Below are 19,594 nucleotides of genomic sequence, written 5' to 3' on the forward strand. Positions count from 1 at the left end.
AAGGATAGCTGCATGAATTTTTTTCATGCCACATGATGAATCAAAGCTCATGCATCAGAGGAAGTCCAAAGTAATTCGGTTCATATAATTTCAGCCTATGTCTCAATTCTAAAATTGTATTCAAATGAAAATCTTTATTCTTAATTCTCATTCAGTGGAGCTTAGATGAGCCTGAGATTTCAGGTATTCCCATAATGGGAGTTATGGGAATTATTTTCTCTGTGACACAGAAGTACCTAGAATGAGAAACAGTAGCAGTTTGGGGGTTTCTTTCTGCTTTCTTTTCTTTCTTTCTTATTCCCTTCCATCCAACGTGGCAGAAACGCAATCTACATTAACAAGTGAGGAAAAAAAAGTCTTTCAGGCTTTAGAGGAGCTGATACTAGCAGAAAAACTGTGCCTGCAATATAAAGACGAAAGATATCAAACATCCTAAGATATGCTTCCACAAATCAACAAAGTACATACACTAAGGGGGAAAAAAAAAAAGGCAAAAAAAAAAGCATTTCTCTGGACTATGTCCCTAAGATGAGAAGCCGTGAAAACCTGCAAGTGTAAAGTAAGTATGAGACGGTTGTCAGTGCGATGTCAGCTTCCAGCAGAACAGAAATAACTCAGAAGTCTTGGGACAAGTTCTCTACTGCCCTGCACGCTGTACAGTCTTTTAATCAAAACCCAGAGCAAATAGTTTCCAGCCAGCCACAAAATACCACGCGTCAGACTATGCAGAAAGAGGACTACTGCAGAACCGGTGCTTTACCAGTATGTAAGATCTAGAACAAATACTAGATGGGGCTCAGCTTGAATAATGATCTTTGTTGCTTTCCTTTTTCCTTGCATAAAACATCTTTTGGCTTGTATTTTGCTTCAGCGTGCTTCTATAAAGCCTCAAAGGATCTGTCTTGGGAGCACTTCCCGGATTTGACCTTTAGATATCGACAGGGGAGATGTATATGCGTGTATTCTCATGTTCTATGATACATCCTGACAATAATGATGGGTTTCCATTTCTTTTGTAAATAATTTTTACATATTCGCATGACTTCATGATACAGTTAGCCTTCTGTAATATATATGTCAATTCGTTCAATCTGGGGATTTAAATGCTGTACTGCATATTGATAAACACTTTATACCATTTTAACCAGTATACTGCAATATCGTTCATCAAAAATGAAAAATGCACAATAATTTATGACGTGAGCCTCTCCGCAGAGGCAAAACGACATGCACTGCTTGGCTGATAAGGCAGCTGCTGTCTCTCGTGGTCAGGGGTAATTCTTTTTCCATATTAGCTGTGTGTTGGACCTTGGTTTACAGATTGTGTCACTGCTGCCAGATTACATGTGGCAGCTTTGTAACGTGGAGTATCCTCTAATGAGGATTGCACAGCCACTACCAAAGTAATTTCAATTAGCACTTTGATTAAATGTAAAACTGAGCTCCAGTGGCAGTAACCAGTGTCTTATTTAATTGTTTTGTGCCCAGGGAATTTTTTTCCTTTGAACTTGTTCAGGGAAGGATATGAGATACACCTTTTACCTTTCTGTTTTTCCTCTCTTTCTGTGGCACATCACATCGAAGGGAGATTATTCACCTTTGCAAGCTGAACTAGTAGGCCTACACTTACTAAGAGGAATTCAACAGAAAAATGTTGAGTCTACAAGGCCCCTGGAAGAAACTTTTTACCCCAGTTTTTGGAGCAGTACTTACGAAAACATTATAAAATTCTCCTTTCAATTCTTGATTATGCTCAGTTATATTAGATTCATAAAAAACCCCTAACTAACTTCACTAGCTTCAGTGGAATGACTAAACTCTCTTCCAACTTTGCACTATCAAACCATTATTATAATGACAATTATAATTAAATCAAATTATAGCAGGTTATAGGACAGCCTGTTTACTTTTCACTCTGACTCAGCAGCCTCTCTGCTTGCTTTGACTCGCATGTAAGGATACATGGGTCTCCAGGAACTTACTAGTCTAGAAATGGGGTAACTTGAGTTAACTAGCGTATTTTTGAAACGCAGAGTAGCCAAGTCCATGACCCACAGGACTGTGCTTAATCATAGGTCCATATAAACGTCTTCCATAAACTGAAATGCATTGAAATGCTGCATTGATGTATATCAGCAATAACAACCACATTTGCATTTTCATATACCCCCATTTGTTCATCTAAGCATAGCAAAATCCAAATCAATGGGTTTTGTTATAGATTTTTGTGGGTATATATATATTTATTTTATATACTTATATATAAAGGCATGGACAGATCTAAATATACTGCTGTTAAATTAGTGAAGATTTAGAAAGCACTCAGAAAGCAGATTGGCCAAACATATAGAATCATTGTTATTAACTATACAAGTATCTCTTTCAGATCAAACCAGGTTATTCTTCGGGACATATACTTGCTCGTGCTGAAGATGCCTGGAAGCACAGCACAAGTAAATTAATTGCATGGTAACATTTACAGTGCTCTTTTTAAAGTTCTTTTAATCATTTTCTCCTCGAGCTCAGGAGGACACAAAGGATCAACAGAGTAGAATAAATAAGAACACGGAGATACAAAGTTTATACCTGTGGTGGGTTGACCCTGCCTGGGGACCAGGTGCCCCCCAGAGCCGCTCCATCACTGCCCTCGTTCACCAGACAGGGGAGGAAGGGTGTAACGAGATGCTGGTGGGTGGAGATAAGGACAGGGAGAGATCACTCACTAATTATCATCACGAGCAAAACAGACGGAACTGAGAGAGGGAATTCATCTGATTTCTTACTAAGCAAAACAGAGCAGAGAAATAAAATCAAATCTTAAAACACCTCCCCCCACCCCTCCCATCTTCCCGGGCTCAACTTCACTCCCGGCTTCAACCTTCGCCCCCCCCCAGCAGCACAGGGGGACGGGGAATGGGGGTTACGGTCAGTTCAGCACACGGTGTTTCTGCTGCTTCCTCATCCTCAGGGGGAGGACTCCTCTCATCGTTCCCCTGCTCCAGCATGGGGTCCCTCTCATGGGAGACAGTCCTTCACCAACTGCTCCAGTGTGGGGCCCCCACGGGGTCACAGCCTCCTTCAGGTGCCTCCACCTGCTCCGGCGTGGGGTCCTCCATGGGCTGCAGGTGGAATCTCTGCACCCCCTCATCCTCCCTCCATGGGCTGCAGGGGGATCTCTGCTCCGGCGCCTGGAGCACCTCCTGCCCCTCCTCCTGCACTGACCTGGGGGTCTGCAGAGTTTCTCACATCTTCTCACTCCTCTCTCCACCTGCAAAAGCTCTCTCTGACTGGTTTTCTCTTTATAAACGCGTTATCCCAGAGGTGCCGATTGTCTGGGCCTTGGCCAGCGGCGGGTCCCTCTTGGAGCCGGCTGGCATCGGCTCTGTCAGACACAGGGGAAGGTTCTGGCAGCTTCTCACAGAAGCCCCCCCGTACCCCCCGCTACCAAAACCTTGCCACGCAAACCCACCCCAGTAACGCCGACAGAGCCCCGTGAACCCGGAGGACGAACAAACTCGCACCCCACGGCCGCAGGAAAGCGGAGCCCCCCCAGACACAGGCAGAGCCCCCCAGTACCTACGCAGCAGTCCCAGGCGGGCCCGTACCACCCCCCCGGCGGCGGCAGCACCCGCAGCCGGCACCCGGCCCGGCCCGGCTCGCGAGGCGAGAGAGAGCTCCCGGCCCGGGCCCGGCCGCAGGGACCCAGCCGCCCCCCCGGCCGGAGCTGAAATACCGACCCGGGGCCAATGGGGCGGGGGGGGGGGGGGCGGGCGCCCCGCGGGCGCCGCGGAGGGACGGGAGCCCCGGTCCCGCGCTCGGCCGAGGGTCACGGAGGTCGTCGCGCGCCCGGGCTGCGGCGTGGGGCGTGTCACGGCCCCGCCTGGGCCGCGCGAGGGAGAGACCCGCTGACGGCGGGATTCCTGCCGGGGACAACGTCAGCCGGCCCTGCTTGGCTGGACGGGCTGGGGGGTGCGCGTGTGCCTGAGGGGGCGTTGGGGTGCCTGGGGGGGTGCGTGGGGGGGGGGTCGGTGCCTCTGTGTGCGCGTGTGTGTGTGTGTGAGTGTGTGAGTGTGTGAGTGTGAGTGTGTGAGTGTGCATGGGGGTGTGTGTGTGCGTGTGTGTGAGTGTGTGAGTGTGTGAGTGTGTGAGTGTGCATGTCTGTGAGTGTGAGTGTGTGAGTGTGCATGTCTGTGAGTGTGCATGGGGGTGTGTGCATGTGCATGTCTGTGAGTGTGCACGTGTGAGTGTGCATGTATCTGTGTGCGCATGTGTGTGTGTGAGTGCACGTATGTACGTGTGAGTGTGCACGTATCTGTGTGTGCGCGTGTGCGCGTGTGTCCGTGTGCACGTGTCTGAGTGTGCATTGCTGCGTGTGTGTATGTGTGTGTCGGTGCCTGTGTGCACATGTGTGTGTGCGTGTGTGTGAGTGTGCACGTGTGAGTGTGCATGTATCTGTGTGCACATGTGTGTGTGCGTGCGTGTGAGTGTGCAGGACGGACCTGTGAGTGTGCCCGTATCTGCGCGTGTGTCCCTGTGCGCGTGTGTCCCTGTGCACGTGTCTGAGCGTTCGCGTGCGTTGCTCGCGGGGGGGCGGCTCGTCCGCTAGGCGGCGCCACCGCCGGCGGGCACTGCTCCCGCCCCGCCCCGCCTCGCCATTGGCTGTTGCCCGGAGGCGCCGGCACCGCCGATTGGTCGGCGCGGGTGGGGCCGCCCCCGCCGGGGCAGGTGCGCGCCGACCCCCGAGGCTTGAACAGGCCCCGGGGCGCGGTACCGCTCGCCGCCGCCAGGGGGCGCCTCCGTCTGCCGCGGGAGCTGCGCGTGACCCGGGGCGGGGGCTGCAGGTACCGGGGGGGCTGAGGGGGGTGGGGGGGCCTGAGGGGGGGTCCCTGAGGGGTTGTGGGGGGCCCTGAGGGGTTGTGGGGGTCCCCGAGGGCCGGGGGGGGGTCCCTGAGGGGTTGTGGGGGTCCTGAGGGGTGTGTGAGGGTCCCGAGTGGCGCAGGTGGAGTCCCGCCGAGCCTGAGGGGTCCCTGAGGGCCGAGGGGGTCCCTGACCGGCGGGGTCGGGCCCTGCCGTGCCCGGGCCCTCGGGGCCCGTCTCCGGGTGACCTGCGGGCCCCGCCGTCCCCTGGCGAACCCCAGGCCGGGGGGGTGGTGGGGCCCGGCCGCGGCTCGGGGAGGGGGTGTCCGGGCCGGGCGGGCTGTGAGGGGGTGCCCGGGGTCGGGGGTGGTTGTGCCCCCCCCGGGTTGGGGCGCGGGGGGTGTCGGGGCCCGGCCGGGCTGTGGGGGCGGCAGGAGGGGCCGGCTCTGTCCCGGAGCAGCCCCGTGGGGCTCAGCCGGGGTGCGGGGTCCCCCTGCACGGCTGCCGCCTCGGGGGAGGGTGCGCCGGGAGCGACCGGGGTGCGAGGCCGGGGGGGGCTGGGGGGGACCGTCCCCTGCCAACGCCCCCGCGGGGGCTCAGGGGGGCTTGTGCCCCGCTTCTCGTCCCGGCAGCTGCTGCTGCTGCTGCTCTGGGTACCGGGGAGCCTCCCGGGCTGCAGGGTGCCTGGCCCTGCTCCTGGTGCCGGCTGTGCCTGCTGGGGTGACCCAGGAGTTCCCCCAGCTGATGCTCTGCTCCTCCGGGCCTCGTGTTTTACAGGTTGGACAGCCGGGGGGCTCCCGTGGGCGAGGCGTGACGCGTGTGCGGGCACCGCTCGCCCTTCGCCCGTCCTGCGTCGGCACGAGAGACGCTACGCCTGCCCGTCGGCACCGGTCTGTGTTCTGCTGGGCTCCCCGAGCCGCACAGGGGGACGTGACATCTGTCCCGGGACGGTGCTGCAGTTTTGGGGGTCGGCAGCGACTTGTCTGTGGGGCAGGCGGCAGGTCCTGCCGCCCTTTGGGGCACGGGGCCCTCCACGCTGCGTATCAGCAAGACAAACCCGTTTGCTGCACCTCTGCTTTTCAGGCTGCGACACAGGTTTGTTACACCAACCTTCACCCACACCCCCGGCTCTCGGGGCAGGGTTTCGGGCACCTCTGCTGCCTTTGTTGTTCCTAAAGCTGCTGCCTTTGCTCGTCCCCACAGGGACCAAAGCGGCCGGGACGCGGGTGTCCCCCCGTGCGGGCTGAGGGGACGGGGGGGTTTTGGGCCACGACGGCGGGCGCTGCCGTGCCGTGAGGGCTGGCGGGTGGGCGCAGGCTCTGCAGCAATGCTGGGAGCCGTGTCTGAGGTCTCCTTTGGTGGAGGTAATGCACTTGTGGTGCAGTTTTACGGTCCCCGTGTAACGCAAGTGCTGCTGGATTTGCCGAGATCCCCAAGTGGGACGTTTTCTCTTGAGCGCTCTGGGCTGCGCCCATTTCCAGCCAGGGCAGGCCAGGGTGCTTTGGGCTGCGCAGGCGGGACGTTCCCTGGACACCGGGGCACGGTCTCGGCATCCGACCCCCGGACTGGAGGCCGACGGCCTGTCGGGATTCCCTGGGGTGCCCCAGTGAGGGGAAGCAGAGACACTGGTCACTGCCCTGATCAGGGTGAGTAACAGGAGGCAGGAGGAGAGCCCCCCTGAGCTGGAGGCACCGGGATGGGCTCCACCTGTCTTCTCTTGCCTGGGCTGGAGCACAGTGTCTTCTGGTTCTCAGCTCCAGGAGTCGGCAGTTACTTTGGAGAAGGGTTTGTGTTCTTCCTTCAAACACCCAAGAGCTGCAGCTGCGGGGGGGGGTTTCGGGGGGGGGGTGTCAGGTGCCCTGGGCTGCTGGGGGCAGCGGGGCTGGGCCCAGAACTGCTGCAGCGGTTCTTCAGGTCACCCCGACAGGAACAGCCTTTCCGTGGGAGATTCTGAGGAGACCAAGGGTCTCATCAAATGCATTTTGGTTTCCTTTTGCTTAAGGCAGTTTATTAGCTGGTATGTTTAAGCTGCTCTTTACCAGTGCCCTGCGTATGCTTGCTAGCCATGGGTTATGGTTGAGGTGGAAAGTTAAAACTCAAGAGTCAAGGTTAAAGTTTTGATTTTACACAGCAGTTGTTTGTATTTGTGCTTTGATTTTACCACGCTTTTCTTCTCCCCCCTGCCCCAGGTAACGGAGTGTTTTATTGTCCCCTGTGCCTCTCCGAGCCCTTCCTGCCCACGCGCCTGACCCCGCACAAAGGATTTTGCTTCGTGGAAGCCCAGAGCTGTCCCTGAAGGACAAAGAATGTCCCCGAGCATCCGAGGTAAGGCCGGACCCGGCCCCTCTGACGCGCCTTTGAAACCCGGCTGGCGGCGCAGAGAAGCGACTCTGGCAAGACGGACTCCCGGGGCGTCTGGATCGACAGAGCAGCAGCAAGAACGCTGCAGAAACGGAGTTGCTTTGCCGAGTTTTTCTGTGGTCAGTGATGGGTAGTGTGGGTGCCAGCGCTTAGTCAGACGTGTTGGACCCAAACATTTGAAGGGCGCAAGAACCCCCTTTGGGGTGTCCCAATTTGGCTGGGACGCCCCATGCACGTGAGTAACTATTGACTCCTGTAATTCTGTACTTTGCGTCGCAGCCTCTCCCCTCGGTCGGCACGGGCTGCCGGCGGGACAAACCCCTCCGGGCTGGCGCCGGCTCTGCCGGAGCTGGGGAGAGCTCGCACCAGGGGGAACTGGTTTCCGCTGGGGTTCAGCCCTTCAGCCCTGCCCAGAGTCATCCTCGCAGGCAGATGCCCAAGCACGGAGCTGGCAGCGTTAGACTGCTCCCATGGCAGAGGCTTGGGGTGGCTTTGAGCTCTGTTTGAAGCTGTGGTTTTACCCAAAACCTTCTTTTTCAGCTCATAATGTGCTGCGATTGGAGCAGAGGCCGCTTCCGGGACCCGCACCAGCTCCTGCAGCCCCGTTGGTGAAGCCGGCCTGGCCAGGGAGCAGCAGCGATGGCCGTCCCGGTGCTGCCGGTCCCTGGGAGGTGTTGGCGGCACCGGGGATGCCGTGTGGCCGTGCCGACGCAGGGGAAGGCTCATCCCTGTGCCCGGGTGAGGAGCACGGCCCCGAGGCAGCGAGCGCCCAGGGACACCGGCGGGGAGGACGTGCCCGGTGAGGTGAGAGCCCCGAGGCGGCGGCCGAGGGGAGCTGGGTGGTGGGACTGGGGGGGCCGTGGCTGCAAGGGGAGTTTGGGGAGGTGGGAGCGGGCGCTGTCGGGGTCCAGCCCAGACCCCACTGGCACTGGTGTGGTGCCAGCCCCGTCCCCAGCCCGGGGCTGCTGGACTCGGTCTGTGCCGCCGCTGCTGCTGCGCAGGGGGAGCGGGTTTTCAGCCAGATCCTGGCTCTCGCCCGCTCTCCTGGGGAGAAACGAGACGTTTCTGGTGTCCTGTCCCCGTCCGTCCCCCCCCTCCCACCACAGGCGTGCGGTGCTGGGTCCGTGCCCTTGATCTCTGACTGTGCCACGTCTGTCTGCACAGGGATGGACGGACAGACGGACAGAGGAGCCCCAGCCACGCCGGGAGCCGCGTGGGGTGCCGCCGCGAGGCCGACGCTGCCGCCTGCCCTGCACGTGGCCCGTCCTGGCTGGGGACAGCCCTGCCTGCACCCGCCCAGGGACGCTGCGGGGAACCTCGCAGCTCCAGCTCGGTTGCAGTTTCAGGCAGGTTGTTTGGGCCCCGTTTGGTTTTGTTTAGGTGGTTGGTTTGTTGGTTTGGCCTCCCATTTGTTTCAGGTCCAGCTCCTGGACGGCTCCGGTTCACTTTTGGCTCCAGCTCATTTGTGGCTCCTGTTCCAGGTCCAGCTCATGGAGAGCTCCAGCGGGTTTGCAGCTCCAGCCCACGGATGGCTCTGGCTCGGTTCAGCTCCACCTTGTTTGCAGCTTCAGGTTGGTTGTCTCTGTCCCTCTTTTGTTTCTGTTCCACCTTGTTTGCAGCTTCAGCTCATTGTTTCTGCCCCTGTTTCTTTTCAGGTCCAGCTCCTGGACGGCTCTGGACAGTTTCAGCTCCTGTTTGTGGACGCCTCCAGCTGGTTGTGGCTCCAGCCCATTTGCAGCTTCACCTTCATTGCTTCTGGCCCAGCTCATTTTTCAGCCCTGCCTGCGCCTGCCCAGCTCTGCCCACCCAGACTGCGCAGCCACAGGTCAGTTGTTTGGGTTTGGGTGGTTGGTTTAGTGTTGGTTCGGGCTCCTGTTGGTTTCCTGCACAGCTCCAGGTCAGTTTGGGCTCCAGCTCGTTTGTAGCTTCAGGTTGGTTGTTTCTGCCTGTTTTGTTCAGGTCCAGCTTGTGGATGGCTCCCGTTCAGTTTTGGCTGCAGCTCTTGGACACCTCTAGCTTATTTGCAGCTTCACCTTGATTGTTTCTGGTCCAGCTCATTTGCAACTCCAGCTCATGTTTCTCCCGTTTTTTTCAGATCCAGCTCCTAGACAGCTCCAGTGCAGTTTTGGCTGCAGCTCTTGGACACCTCTAGCTCATTTGCAGCTTCATCTTGATTGTTTCTGGTCCAGCTCATTTGCAGCTCCAGCTCATTGTGTCTGCCCCTGTTTTTTTCAGGTCCAGCTCCTGGATGGCTCCAGTGCAGTTTTGGCTGCAGCTCTTGGACACCTCCAGCTCCTGGATGGCTCTGGCTAGTTCCAGCTCCTGTTTGTAGATGGCTCCAGCTCATCCAGCTCATTTGTAGCTTCAGGTTGGTTGTTTCTGCCCCCATTCTTGTTTCTGGTCCAGTTGGTGGATGGCTCTGTCTCGTTTGGAGCTTCAGCTCATTGTGTCTGCCCCTGGTTTTTCAGGTCCAGCTCCTGGACAGCTCTGGACAGCTTCAGCTCCTGTTTGTGGACGCCTCCAGCTGCTTCCAGCTCCACCTCATTTGTAGCTTCACCTTCATTGTTTCTGCGCCTGCCCAGCTCTGCCCACCCGGACCGCGCAGCCACAGGTGAGTTGTTTGGGTTTGGGTGGTTGTTTTAGTGTTGGTTTGGGCTCCTGTTGGTTTCCTGGACAGCTCTGGCTCCAGCTCATTTGCAGCTCCTCTTTCAGGTCCAGCTCATTTCAGCTCCTGTTTGTAGATGGCTCCAGCTCATTTGTACCTTCAGGTTGGTTGTTTCTGCCCCAGTTTTTTTCAGGTCCAGCTTGTGGATGGCTCCCGTTCAGTTTTGGCTGCAGCTCTTGGACACCTCTAGCTCATTTGCAGCTTCATCTTGATTGTTTCTGGTCCAGCTCATTTGCAGCTCCAGCTCATTGTGTCTGCCCCTGTTTTTTTCAGGTCCAGCTCCTGGATGGCTCCAGTGCAGTTTTGGCTGCAGCTCTTGGACACCTCCAGCTCCTGGATGGCTCTGGCTAATTACAGCTCCTGTTTGTAGATGGCTCCAGCTCATCCAGCTCATTTGTAGCTTCAGGTTGGTTGTTTCTACCCCCATTCTTGTTTCTGGTCCAGTTGGTGGATGGCTCTGTCTCGTTCGGAGCTTCAGCTCATTGTTTCTGCCCCTGGTTTTTTTCAGGTCCAGCTCCTGGACAGCTCTGGACAGCTTCAGCTCCTGTTTGTGGACGCCTCCAGCTGCTTCCAGCTCCACCTCATTTGTAGCTTCACCTTCATTGTTTCTGCGCCTGCCCAGCTCTGCCTGCCTGGACTGCGCAGCCACAGGTCAGTTGTTTGGGTTTGGGTGGTTGGTTTAGTGTTGGTTCGGGCTCCTGTTGGTTTCCTGCACAGCTCCGGGTCAGTTTGGGCTCCAGCTCGTTTGTACCTTCAGGTTGGTTGTTTCTGCCCCAGTTTTTTTCAGGTCCAGTTTGTGGATGGCTCCAATTCAGTTTTGGCTGCAGCTCTTGGACACCTCTAGCTCATTTGCAGCAGCTTCACCTGGATTGTTTCTGGTCCAGCTCGTTTGCAGCTCCAGCTCATTGTTTCTGTCCTTGTTTTTTTCAGGTCCGGCTCCTGGACGGCTCCAGTTCAGTTTTGGCCCCAGCTCATTTGGGGTTCCCATCTCAGGACCAGCTCGTTTGCAGCTCCAGCCCATGGATGACTCTTGATCATTTCAGCTCCAGTTGGTTGTGGTTCCAGCTCGTTTGCAGCTTCAGGTAGGGTTGGGGTTTTTTTCCCCCATTTTTCTTTCTCTTCCAGGTTGTTTATGGCTCCAGCTCTTGTGCAGCTTCACCCAATTGTTTCTGCCCCTGTTTGTTTTTGTTCCAGCTCATTGTTTCTGCCTCTGTTTCTTTCAGGTCCAGCTCCAGTTCAGTTTTGGTTCCAGCTCGTCTCCTCTCCAGGGCAGTTGGTCTCCAGCTCCGTTTGGTGCCTCAGCTCCTCTCCAGCTGCTTCCCAGTTCCAGGGTGCCTGTGCCTCCAGCTCCTGCCCAGTACAGCTCGGGCTTGTTCCAGGGCTCCTGGCTTGTGGCCAGGCCGTAAATCAATCACTGTCACCTCTCGGATATGAATATGACCTGTCATCGCTGTACGCGCGTTGAGGGCGGGGGGGTCGTGGTGTTGATGATGTGTGTACCTCGAATAAAGAGTGGGACGAAAGCGGAGAGTGTGCAAAGTGCCTTTTCGCCCAGAGACTATCTCAGACGTTTCATTCGGCCTGGTGCATGCCAGCCTCCCTGGCTTTGGGGACCAACGCGAGCGGACCCCCACCTCCGGCGGGGGCCCACGCACCCTGCCCACCCCCTCCCAGCCCCAGAGCCCGGCGCCCTCCCGCCTCCCCCCACCCGCGGCCACGGCCCCCCCAGCCCCCCTCCGGCCCCCGGCCCCGAGCCCAGAACCGGCCGACGGGGGCTCCGTTCCTGGGCCCGAAGGCGCGGGACTCGCTCTCTGCCCCGGCCCCACGGCCGCAGGGCCCGGGCTCGGCTCTCGGCGCTGCCAAACGGAACGGCCGAGCCCCGGCCCCGGGAGCTGGGCTCCGGGCCCCCGACCCACCCCCCGGCCCCGCGTGTGATGTCGGGACGGGCCCGGGAGCCCCGGCGGTGTCGGGCGGTGCTTGGGAACTGGCCGGGGGGACCCGCCGAGCGGGCCCGGCCCCGGGGGAGCGCGGCCGAGCGCGGGGGACGAGGGGGGGCGCCGGGCTCCGGCCCTCCGGGCTTTATTCCCCGGCGCCCCGACGGCTCCTCCTCCGCCGAGCCACCCGCAGCCACCCGCCCGCCCGCCGCCCCGACACCCCCCCCCGAACCCGGGGCCGCGGCCCCCAGCGGTACCGCGGCCCCTTCCCCGCCGCGGCCCCTTCGGTCCCCGCCGGCCGCTCCGGGCCGAGCCCCCCCGCGCCTCACCTGGGCCCCGCCGGGGGAGCCCGGCCCGGCCGCTGCCGCCCCGGGACGGCGGGCGGCGCCCCCGGCAGAGAACGAGCAAATGGGGGGAGACGGCGGCCGCGGGGGCTCAAATCTGCTCGGCCCCGCCCCGCGCACGCGCCCCGCCACCCGCCCACTCGCCCCGCGCACCTGGGCCGGACGCCGCGCAGGCGCCCTGCGGCCCCGCCCGCTCCCACCTGGGCTCGGCCCCGCCCCGCGCAGGCGCCCTGCGGCCCCGCCCGCTCCCACCTGGCGCAGGCCCCGCCCCGCGCAGGCGCCCTGCGGCCCCGCCCCCGCACCTGGCGCAGGCCCCGCCCCTCGCACCTGGCGCAGGCCCCGCCCCGCGCACGCGCCCTGCGGCCCCGCCCCTCCCGCCCCCGCGCCCCGCCCCGCGCACGCGCCGCCTCTTCCGCCGCCAGAACCGCGCCGGCCCCGACCGCGGCGGACGCCGGTACCGGAGCGGGGGCGCTGGGCGGGACCCGCCGCTCGGTTCGCGGGGCTGCGGCCCCGGGGCTTCTCCTGCGGCCTGTGCGGAGCTCGGGGGCGGTGAGGCGGGGCCGGGAGGCGGGGGGCGAGGCCGGGGCTCGCGGGCGCGCGGTCCGGGCTTGCGGCCCTGCCGGGGCCGGCGGGGAGTCCCGGGCGGTGTCCGCCTCTCCCCGGGCGGGGCGCGGGGCCTGGGGCAGCGCCGGGGCTGGGACCGCCCGAGCCCGGCCTCGCCGCCTCCGTCCCGGCGCCGCGGGCAGGAGGAGTCGCGCTCCGGGGCCGGGCCTCGGGCGGGGAGCGGGGACCGGCGGCCGGGGCCCGAGTGCCGCGCTGTCCGCTCCGGGGGGTGCCCCGCGGGGGAGCCGGGGCTCTGCCGGGTGCCGGAATAAAGGCGGCGGCTCGGTGGGGCGAATCAAGGAATAAAGGCTGGAAGGGGCGGGCGGCGGCGGGGGGGGATCGGCGGGGCTGCACAGGCCCCGGGGCCGTGTCGGGGGGGCCGGAACCGGAGCGCCGGGGCCGTGTCGGGCCAGAACCGGAGCGCCGGGGCCTGTGGTTCCAGGACACGGCCCCCGGGCTCCGGTTGCAGCCCCCCAGCCCCGGGGCTCTGGCTCAGCCCTACCCCTGCCCACAGGAGCTGGTTGGCAGCCCCCACCCTGCAGCCCCCGGGCTGGAGTTGTGAGCACTGACCTGCAGCCCTTGGCTCTGGTTCTCAGCTCTGAGCCCAGCTCCCAAACACAGGGCTGGGGCTCTGCTTCCAGCCCCCCGGGGGCAGCACTCGGTCTCTCTGGGGGAGCCCAAGAAGTGCCTTAGTGACCCTGGCCCCACAGCTCCCACCATGCAGGACGTGGGCTCTGTTCCTAAGCACCAACCCTGGCCAAGTGAGCCTGGCTTCGGGCCCCCAAAACGCAGCACTTGGGCTCTCTCTGTGAGCCCAGACACACGGGGCTTGGGTTCTGCTTCAGGCCCCAAAAGCAGCACTTGGAGTCTCTGGTTTTGTACCACACCACACAGCACTGGGGCTCTCTGTCTCAGCTCTAACACTGCCCAAATGAGCCTGGTTTCAAGCCCCCAAAATGCAGCACTTAGTCTCTCCTGGTGTGCCCTACCGCTGGCCCAATGAGCCTTGTTGTGAGCTCCCAAAACGCACGACTTAGCCTCTCTCTCTGAGCAATGGACCTGGCTTCAGGCCCCCAAAACACAGGACTTAGTCTCCATTTGTGTGCCCTAACACTGGTTTCAGGGCCTCTGGTTTCAAGCCCCACCTAAATGCAGGACTTACTCTCTTTTAGGGACCCTGGTTTTGAGACACACACACACAGCCCCAATGCAGGACTGACTTAGCCTCTATTTCTGAGCAATGAACCTGGTTTCAGGCCCCCAAAACGCAGGACTTTTAGTCTCTAGTTGTATGTGCAAAAACTGGTTTTGGGGCCCTAGTTTCAAGCCCCGGGAACACAGGCCTTGGTCTGTATTTCTGAGCCCTCTGTCTGGCAACAGGGGTTTTGTTTCAAGCCCCCCAAACGCAGCACTTGGTTTCTGGGTTTGAGCTGCAAAAGGCAGGCCTGGGGCTCTCTTTCTCAGCTCTAACACTGACCAAACGTTTCCAGCACTGGGCCTGTGAGTCCAAAACCTGGCGTCGTGGATTCGAGCCCCCAATACACAGGACTCGGTCTCTCCTTGTGTGCCCTGACACTGGCTGAACGAGCCCGGTTTTGAGCCCCCCCCCCCCCCCCCCCCAATACAGGACTTGGTTTCTGAGCAACGAGCCCGGTTTCAGGCCCCCAAAACGCAGGACTTGGTCTCTAGTTGTGTGTCTGCAAAAACTGCTTTAGGGACTCTGGTTTTGAGGTTCCCCCACAAACACAGCACTGAGTCTCTGTTTCAAACCCCAAAACACAGGACTTGGTCTTTATTTGTGCACCCAAAAACTGCTTCAGGGACCCTGGTTTTGAGCCCCCCCCCCAATGCAGGACTCAGTCTCTGAGCAATGAGCCCGGTTTCAGGCCCCCCAAACGCAGGACTCTGTGCACACAAATCGAGCCTAAAACGGGTTGAGGGCCTCTGGGTCCCGGCCCCCCAGACGCAGGGCTCAGTCTCTGTCGGGGTGCCCAAAACCTGTCGCAGGGCCCCTGGCCGTGACCCGCAGAGCCCCCCCCGGCAGGACTGACCCGCTCTCTGGCCCTGAGCCCCAGCCCCGGCCCCATGAGCCTGGTGCCCAGCCCCCGGGCGCAGGGCCTGGAAGCACAGCCTGAGCCCTGAGCCTGCCCCAGCGCCCCTGGGCTGGAGCCCCCCCGCCCCCCAAACGCGGGCCCGGTCTCTGGGCCCCGGCCCGGTGCCCCGACTCCGGGTGCCGGAGCCCCGACCCCCCGCAGCCCGTCTCTGCTGCGGAGCCCCGGAACCGGCCGCCGCGCCCGGGCCCAGCCTGCCAAGCGCAGCCCCGGGCTCCGTGCTGAGCCCCGGCGCCCCGAGCCCCCAGACCCGGCTGCCGAGCCCCCCACACACACACCGCGGGTGGGGCCGGGGCCGGTCCCGGGAGCCCCGGCGGGGCTGGGCGCCGGGCCGGGGGCAGCGGCTGGGGCTGGGCCGGGGGCGCCGGGCTCCGGCCCTCCGGGCTTTATTCCCCGGCGCCCCGCGCCCGCCCGCAGCCCCCGGAGGCGCCGGCAGCCCCGGCAGAGCCGCCCCGGGCCGGGCCGGGCCCCCCGCGCCGCCCGCACTCACCGCTCCGGCAGAGCCGCCACCGCCACAGCGCCCTGCGCCTGCGCCTGGCCCCGCCCCGCGCCCCGCCCACGCCTTTTATGGCCAGCGCCCCGCCCCACGGGGCCGCCCCGGGTCCCGCCGCCCGCCCGCCCGCCCTGCTCGCTCCCTCCCTCCCTCCCTCCCGGGAACCCGGGAACCCGACCGCCCCCCGGGGCACAAAAGGGGGGTCCCGAGCGCCTCGGCAGGCTCCGTCGGGCCCCTTGTCCCTGCCGGCGCTCAGACAGCCTGCCCTGCCCGTGCCAAGCCTTTCCCTCCGCCCGGCCAGAGCAGAGAGGCCCCCCCCGGCCCAGCCCGGGTCCCGGTCCCGTCCCCGCACCCTGACCCGCACCCGCACCCCCCCGCTCCCGCCTACTCCCGGCTCCTGCGGCTGAGCACACGGAGCAGCGGGGCCGGGGGGATGCCGAGCCCCGACACCCACCTCGCCTTAGGAGCGGCTTAGGAGCGGCTGCCCGGCCCGGCCCCGCCGCGGGACGTTCCCTAGGCCGAGCCTAAAGCCGCTTCCCGGGCAAAGCCCCCCGGCTGGAAAGACACGGGCGGGACTCGCTCCGACGCCCTTACCGAGAGCCCGCGGCAGCGGAGCCACGGCCAGACCCGGCCCACGCAGCCAGCGGGGTCCCGGGCACCAGCACCCCCCCGGCCCCCCACCCCGGCCGAGCCCCGAGCAGGCTCAGCCCAGCCCCCACCCGCGGGGAGAGCCTCAGCACCGGCCCCGAGAGGCGGCGGCTGCTGGTGCTGGTGCCGGTGCTGCAGGGCCCGCAGAGCTCGGGGCAGGCCCGGGAGGTGCTGCCCCCCCCGCACGGGGAGAGCCCCGGCACCCCCGAACCGAACAGCTTCGCCCCCCGCTCGGGCTCCCGGGGCCGCCGGCAAAGCGCGAAGGCGTCCCCGGCCGGGGAGCGATCCCGAGCGACTCTTCTCCCCCAGAACCGGCCCCGGAGGCCCCCGCGGCTCCTCGGCGCCAGGCCGGGGGGGGGGGCTCCCGGAGCCAAACCGGCGGCCCCGACCCCCTCCCCGCACCCCCGCGGCCCAAAAGCCCCCAGGGCCGCCGGGGCCGCCCCTTCCCCCCCTCCCTCCCTCCCCCGGGGGCGGGTCCTGGCCCATCGCCCGCGGAGAGCCCGCACCTGGGGGGGACCGGGAAACCGGAGGGGAGAGGGGAAAGGGGAGGGGAAAGGGAAAAGTAAATAAAGAGAAAGACATTGAATAGAGAGAAAAAAAGAGAAAAAACATGGAATAAAGAGAAAAAAGAGAAAAAACATGAAATAAGGAGAAAAAAAGAGGAAAAAACATGAAATAAAGAGAAAAAAGAGAAAAAACATGAAATAAAGAGAAAAAAGAGAGAAAACATGAAATAAGGAGAAAAAAATTAAAAGAGAAAAAACAGAAAACGTAAAAAGAAAAGTAAAAGAAAAAGGAAAGAAGATAAAACAGGAAAATAACTTCAAAGAGAGAAAAAAGAGAGCGAATGAAACAAAGCACAAAACGAAGAGGCAGAGGTGCAAAAGCAGCCAAGGGAGCAGCAGCCCCTCACCCCACCCCACGGGCAGCTGCTGGTGGGGAAAAAGCTGCTGAAGCAGCAAAACTGACCCCGCAAAGCACCTGCCTGGGAAAAAATACAGCCCACAACCAAAACAAACACCCAAACCCCCCAACCAAACAGAAAGGCCCCAAACCAGCCGTGCCCAAATAAATACATGCCCAAAAGCGAGAGCCCAGCAGCAGCGAGCTCCCCGAGGTGCAGAGCACCCTTTGGGGAGGGGGCAGGTTCTGGGGCCTCGGGCTGCCGCCCCGCTCGGGCGGCTTTTAGTGCCTTCACGGCACGGGGAGCCAGCAAGGCAGCCGGGGGGCACAGCTGTCTCCATAGCTAGCTATATATCTATACCTACAGCTATACGTCTCCTCTACCTGTGCCCCGCAGCTGCCAGGGGTGCCCGTGCCGCGATGCCCCGTGGGGGGGTGTACCCCCCACCCCGCGGCTCCTCACCCCGGGGCCGGGGCAGCGTCTGGCCCCAGACTCGGGGCGGCTGCAAACCGGAGCTGGGCCTCAGCCAGAGCTGCCCGTGGGGTGACGGGACGGACCCAGCTGCAGGGGGGCAGGTTTTGGCTTCCGCCCGTCCCTCCGCACCCCGCTCGTGGGCACGCAGCCCTTCCCAGGCTTCCCGCTCGTCCCCGGGAGCGGAGAACAAGCCCCGTGGGGGCACTGGGGGGGGCGGCTCTTTTCCCCTCCCTCTCCCGTCCTCCCGCTAAAGATTTGTTGCGGGGGTTTCTCCAAAAGGCACCTCCGGGTGCGGCAGCGTCCCCCCGAACCCCGGGGCACGCCGTGGGGAAAGGCCCTGGCCACGGTGGATTCCTCCGGCGGTGCTGAGCATGGGGTGGGGACAAAAGGGCCTTTGGGATGCTTTTGGGGAGGACGTCGGGGGCTGCTGTTCCCCACGGAGATGGGCTTGGCGGGGGTGAGGAGCACCCCAGGGCTCAGCCCGTGGCCACTAGCCACCGGCTAACGACCAGGCGAGGCCAGGACGTGGGTTCAGCAGTTTATTCGCAGGCTGAGGGGAGGGTTCCTCGGGCAGGAGGCTCCGGCTTCCAGGGACGGCGTGTCACCTCCCAGGCAGGCGGCAGTGGATGGCCGGGACACCCCTGCATGGTAGGATGCAGGTGCCGTAATTATGGTGCCCTCCTCCTGCTCCTCATCCTCTTCCTCATCGGAGATCGGCGACCTGGGGGAGAATGGAGCCGCCCATGAGTCTCCCCACCCCGCTCCTCCTGCCTCGCCGCCCCTCCATCGCCCACCGCCGCCTCCCCGGGACATCCCAGTGGCGTCTGGGGATGGCCCCCCGCTTTCAGCCCACCTCGGCCTCGCCTCCTCCGGCTGTAGGTCAGCTGCCGCCGCCGCCTGGTGCGGAGTCCCCTCCGGCGGCTGCTCCGGCGGCGGCTGCGGCCACGCTGGAAGCTGGCCATGCCTGCTGCTGCTGCTGCTGGTCCTGGCTTTGTGGGGGCCCCGCTGCGGTTCCCCCAGGTATAGAAGGCAGATGGTTGTGATGTGCGATGACATCATAGTGTTGGGTGGTGATGCAAGGGGGTGGGCAGCTATCTATCCATCCATCCACCCATCCATCCATCCACCCACCCATCCATCCACCCATCCACCCATCCATCCACCCGTCGCTACAGGAGAAGACCGAGGGGCTTTGCCCCGATAACCCACCCCAGCGCAGTTCTCCCACCGACGGCGGGCTGGGGGACAAACCTCCCCCCGCCCCGTTTCTCCCCCAGGCACCAAATCCGGGCCGGGGCGCCGGGGCTCGGCCGTCCCAAGCCCCGCAGCCCACTCCCGGCTCCCCGGCTCTGCCCGTCCCCCTCTGCGCGGCCGCGGCGGCTCCCAGCCCGCCGTCCGGCACCCTTCCTCCCCCACCGCCCCGGCTGTCGGGGGACCCTCTCCTGGGGGGCAGGCAGCCACGTGCCGGGGCCCAGGGCTGGCGAGGGAGGGACGTGGGCTGGCGGATGAGCACCGGCATCCTCGTGCAACGGGAGTCCGACTCCGGAGCGTTAAAAATACTGCTGCCCTCGCCAACTTCCAGCCAAAAAGACAAGCGCCCAGGCGTCGGGCCGCTCCCGAGACGGGGCTCATCTCGGGGGCGACGACGCCAAAAGGCATTTGCAAAGCTAGGCCTGAATATCCCACCTCGACTCCTCGTTATTTTTTCCCCAGTGAACTCCCCCAGACCGTATTGCCTTGGAGGACTGAAAGCGAATCCGCGGGGTTCGCTGAACGGCCGTCGAACACCGACGCCGCTTTCAGGCGGGCTGCTGACGTCGTGGTGGTGGGGTGACCCGGGCTGGGGGCCAGGTGCCCCCCAGAGCCGCTCTGTCGGTGTCCAGCCTGCGCTGGACGGGGGAGGAAAGGTGTAACGAAACGGGGTGGGTCGAGAGAAGGGCAGGGAGAGATCACTCACTAATTGTCGTCACGGGCAAACCAGACTGAACTGAGAAATTCATCTGATTTATTACCGAGCAAAACACAGCAGAGCAATGAGCAATAACCCCAAATCTCAGGCCCCGTCCCCCCACCCCTCCCTCCCCCCCAGACCCAACTTCACTCCCCATTTCTCTCCCTCCCCCCCAGCGGCACAGGGGGACGGGGAATGGGGGTTACGGTCAGTTCAGCACACGGTGTTTCTGCTGCTTCTTCATCCTCG

General features: G+C 62.4%; 3 long non-coding RNA genes across 4 annotated transcripts in view; 2 read left to right on the forward strand and 1 right to left on the reverse strand.

Annotated features, from left to right (window-relative positions):
- LOC142601529 (uncharacterized) overlaps positions 1-15,421 on the reverse strand; it is a 28,258-nt gene extending 12,837 nt beyond the window's left edge. The window contains exon 1 of the long non-coding RNA XR_012835046.1: positions 15,366-15,421. This is a non-coding gene — a long non-coding RNA (uncharacterized LOC142601529). The remainder of the gene's footprint in view (positions 1-15,365) is intronic.
- LOC142601638 (uncharacterized) lies at positions 4,576-8,440 on the forward strand. 2 transcript variants are annotated; one of them, XR_012835167.1, is made up of 5 exons: positions 4,576-4,841; positions 5,635-5,952; positions 7,047-7,182; positions 7,759-8,022; positions 8,383-8,440. It is a non-coding gene; the product is annotated as an uncharacterized LOC142601638 (long non-coding RNA). The 2 variants fall into 2 exon arrangements; XR_012835166.1 differs by lacking the exons at positions 7,759-8,022; positions 8,383-8,440 and having other exon boundaries at positions 7,047-7,358.
- LOC142601528 (uncharacterized) lies at positions 8,686-9,702 on the forward strand. Its single transcript, XR_012835045.1, has 3 exons — positions 8,686-8,789; positions 8,874-9,149; positions 9,587-9,702. It is a non-coding gene; the product is annotated as an uncharacterized LOC142601528 (long non-coding RNA).
- Positions 15,422-19,594: the final 4,173 nt, after the last annotated feature.

This window comes from Balearica regulorum, chromosome 4, assembly GCF_011004875.1.
Source record: "Balearica regulorum gibbericeps isolate bBalReg1 chromosome 4, bBalReg1.pri, whole genome shotgun sequence".
NCBI lineage: Eukaryota > Metazoa > Chordata > Aves > Gruiformes > Gruidae > Balearica > Balearica regulorum.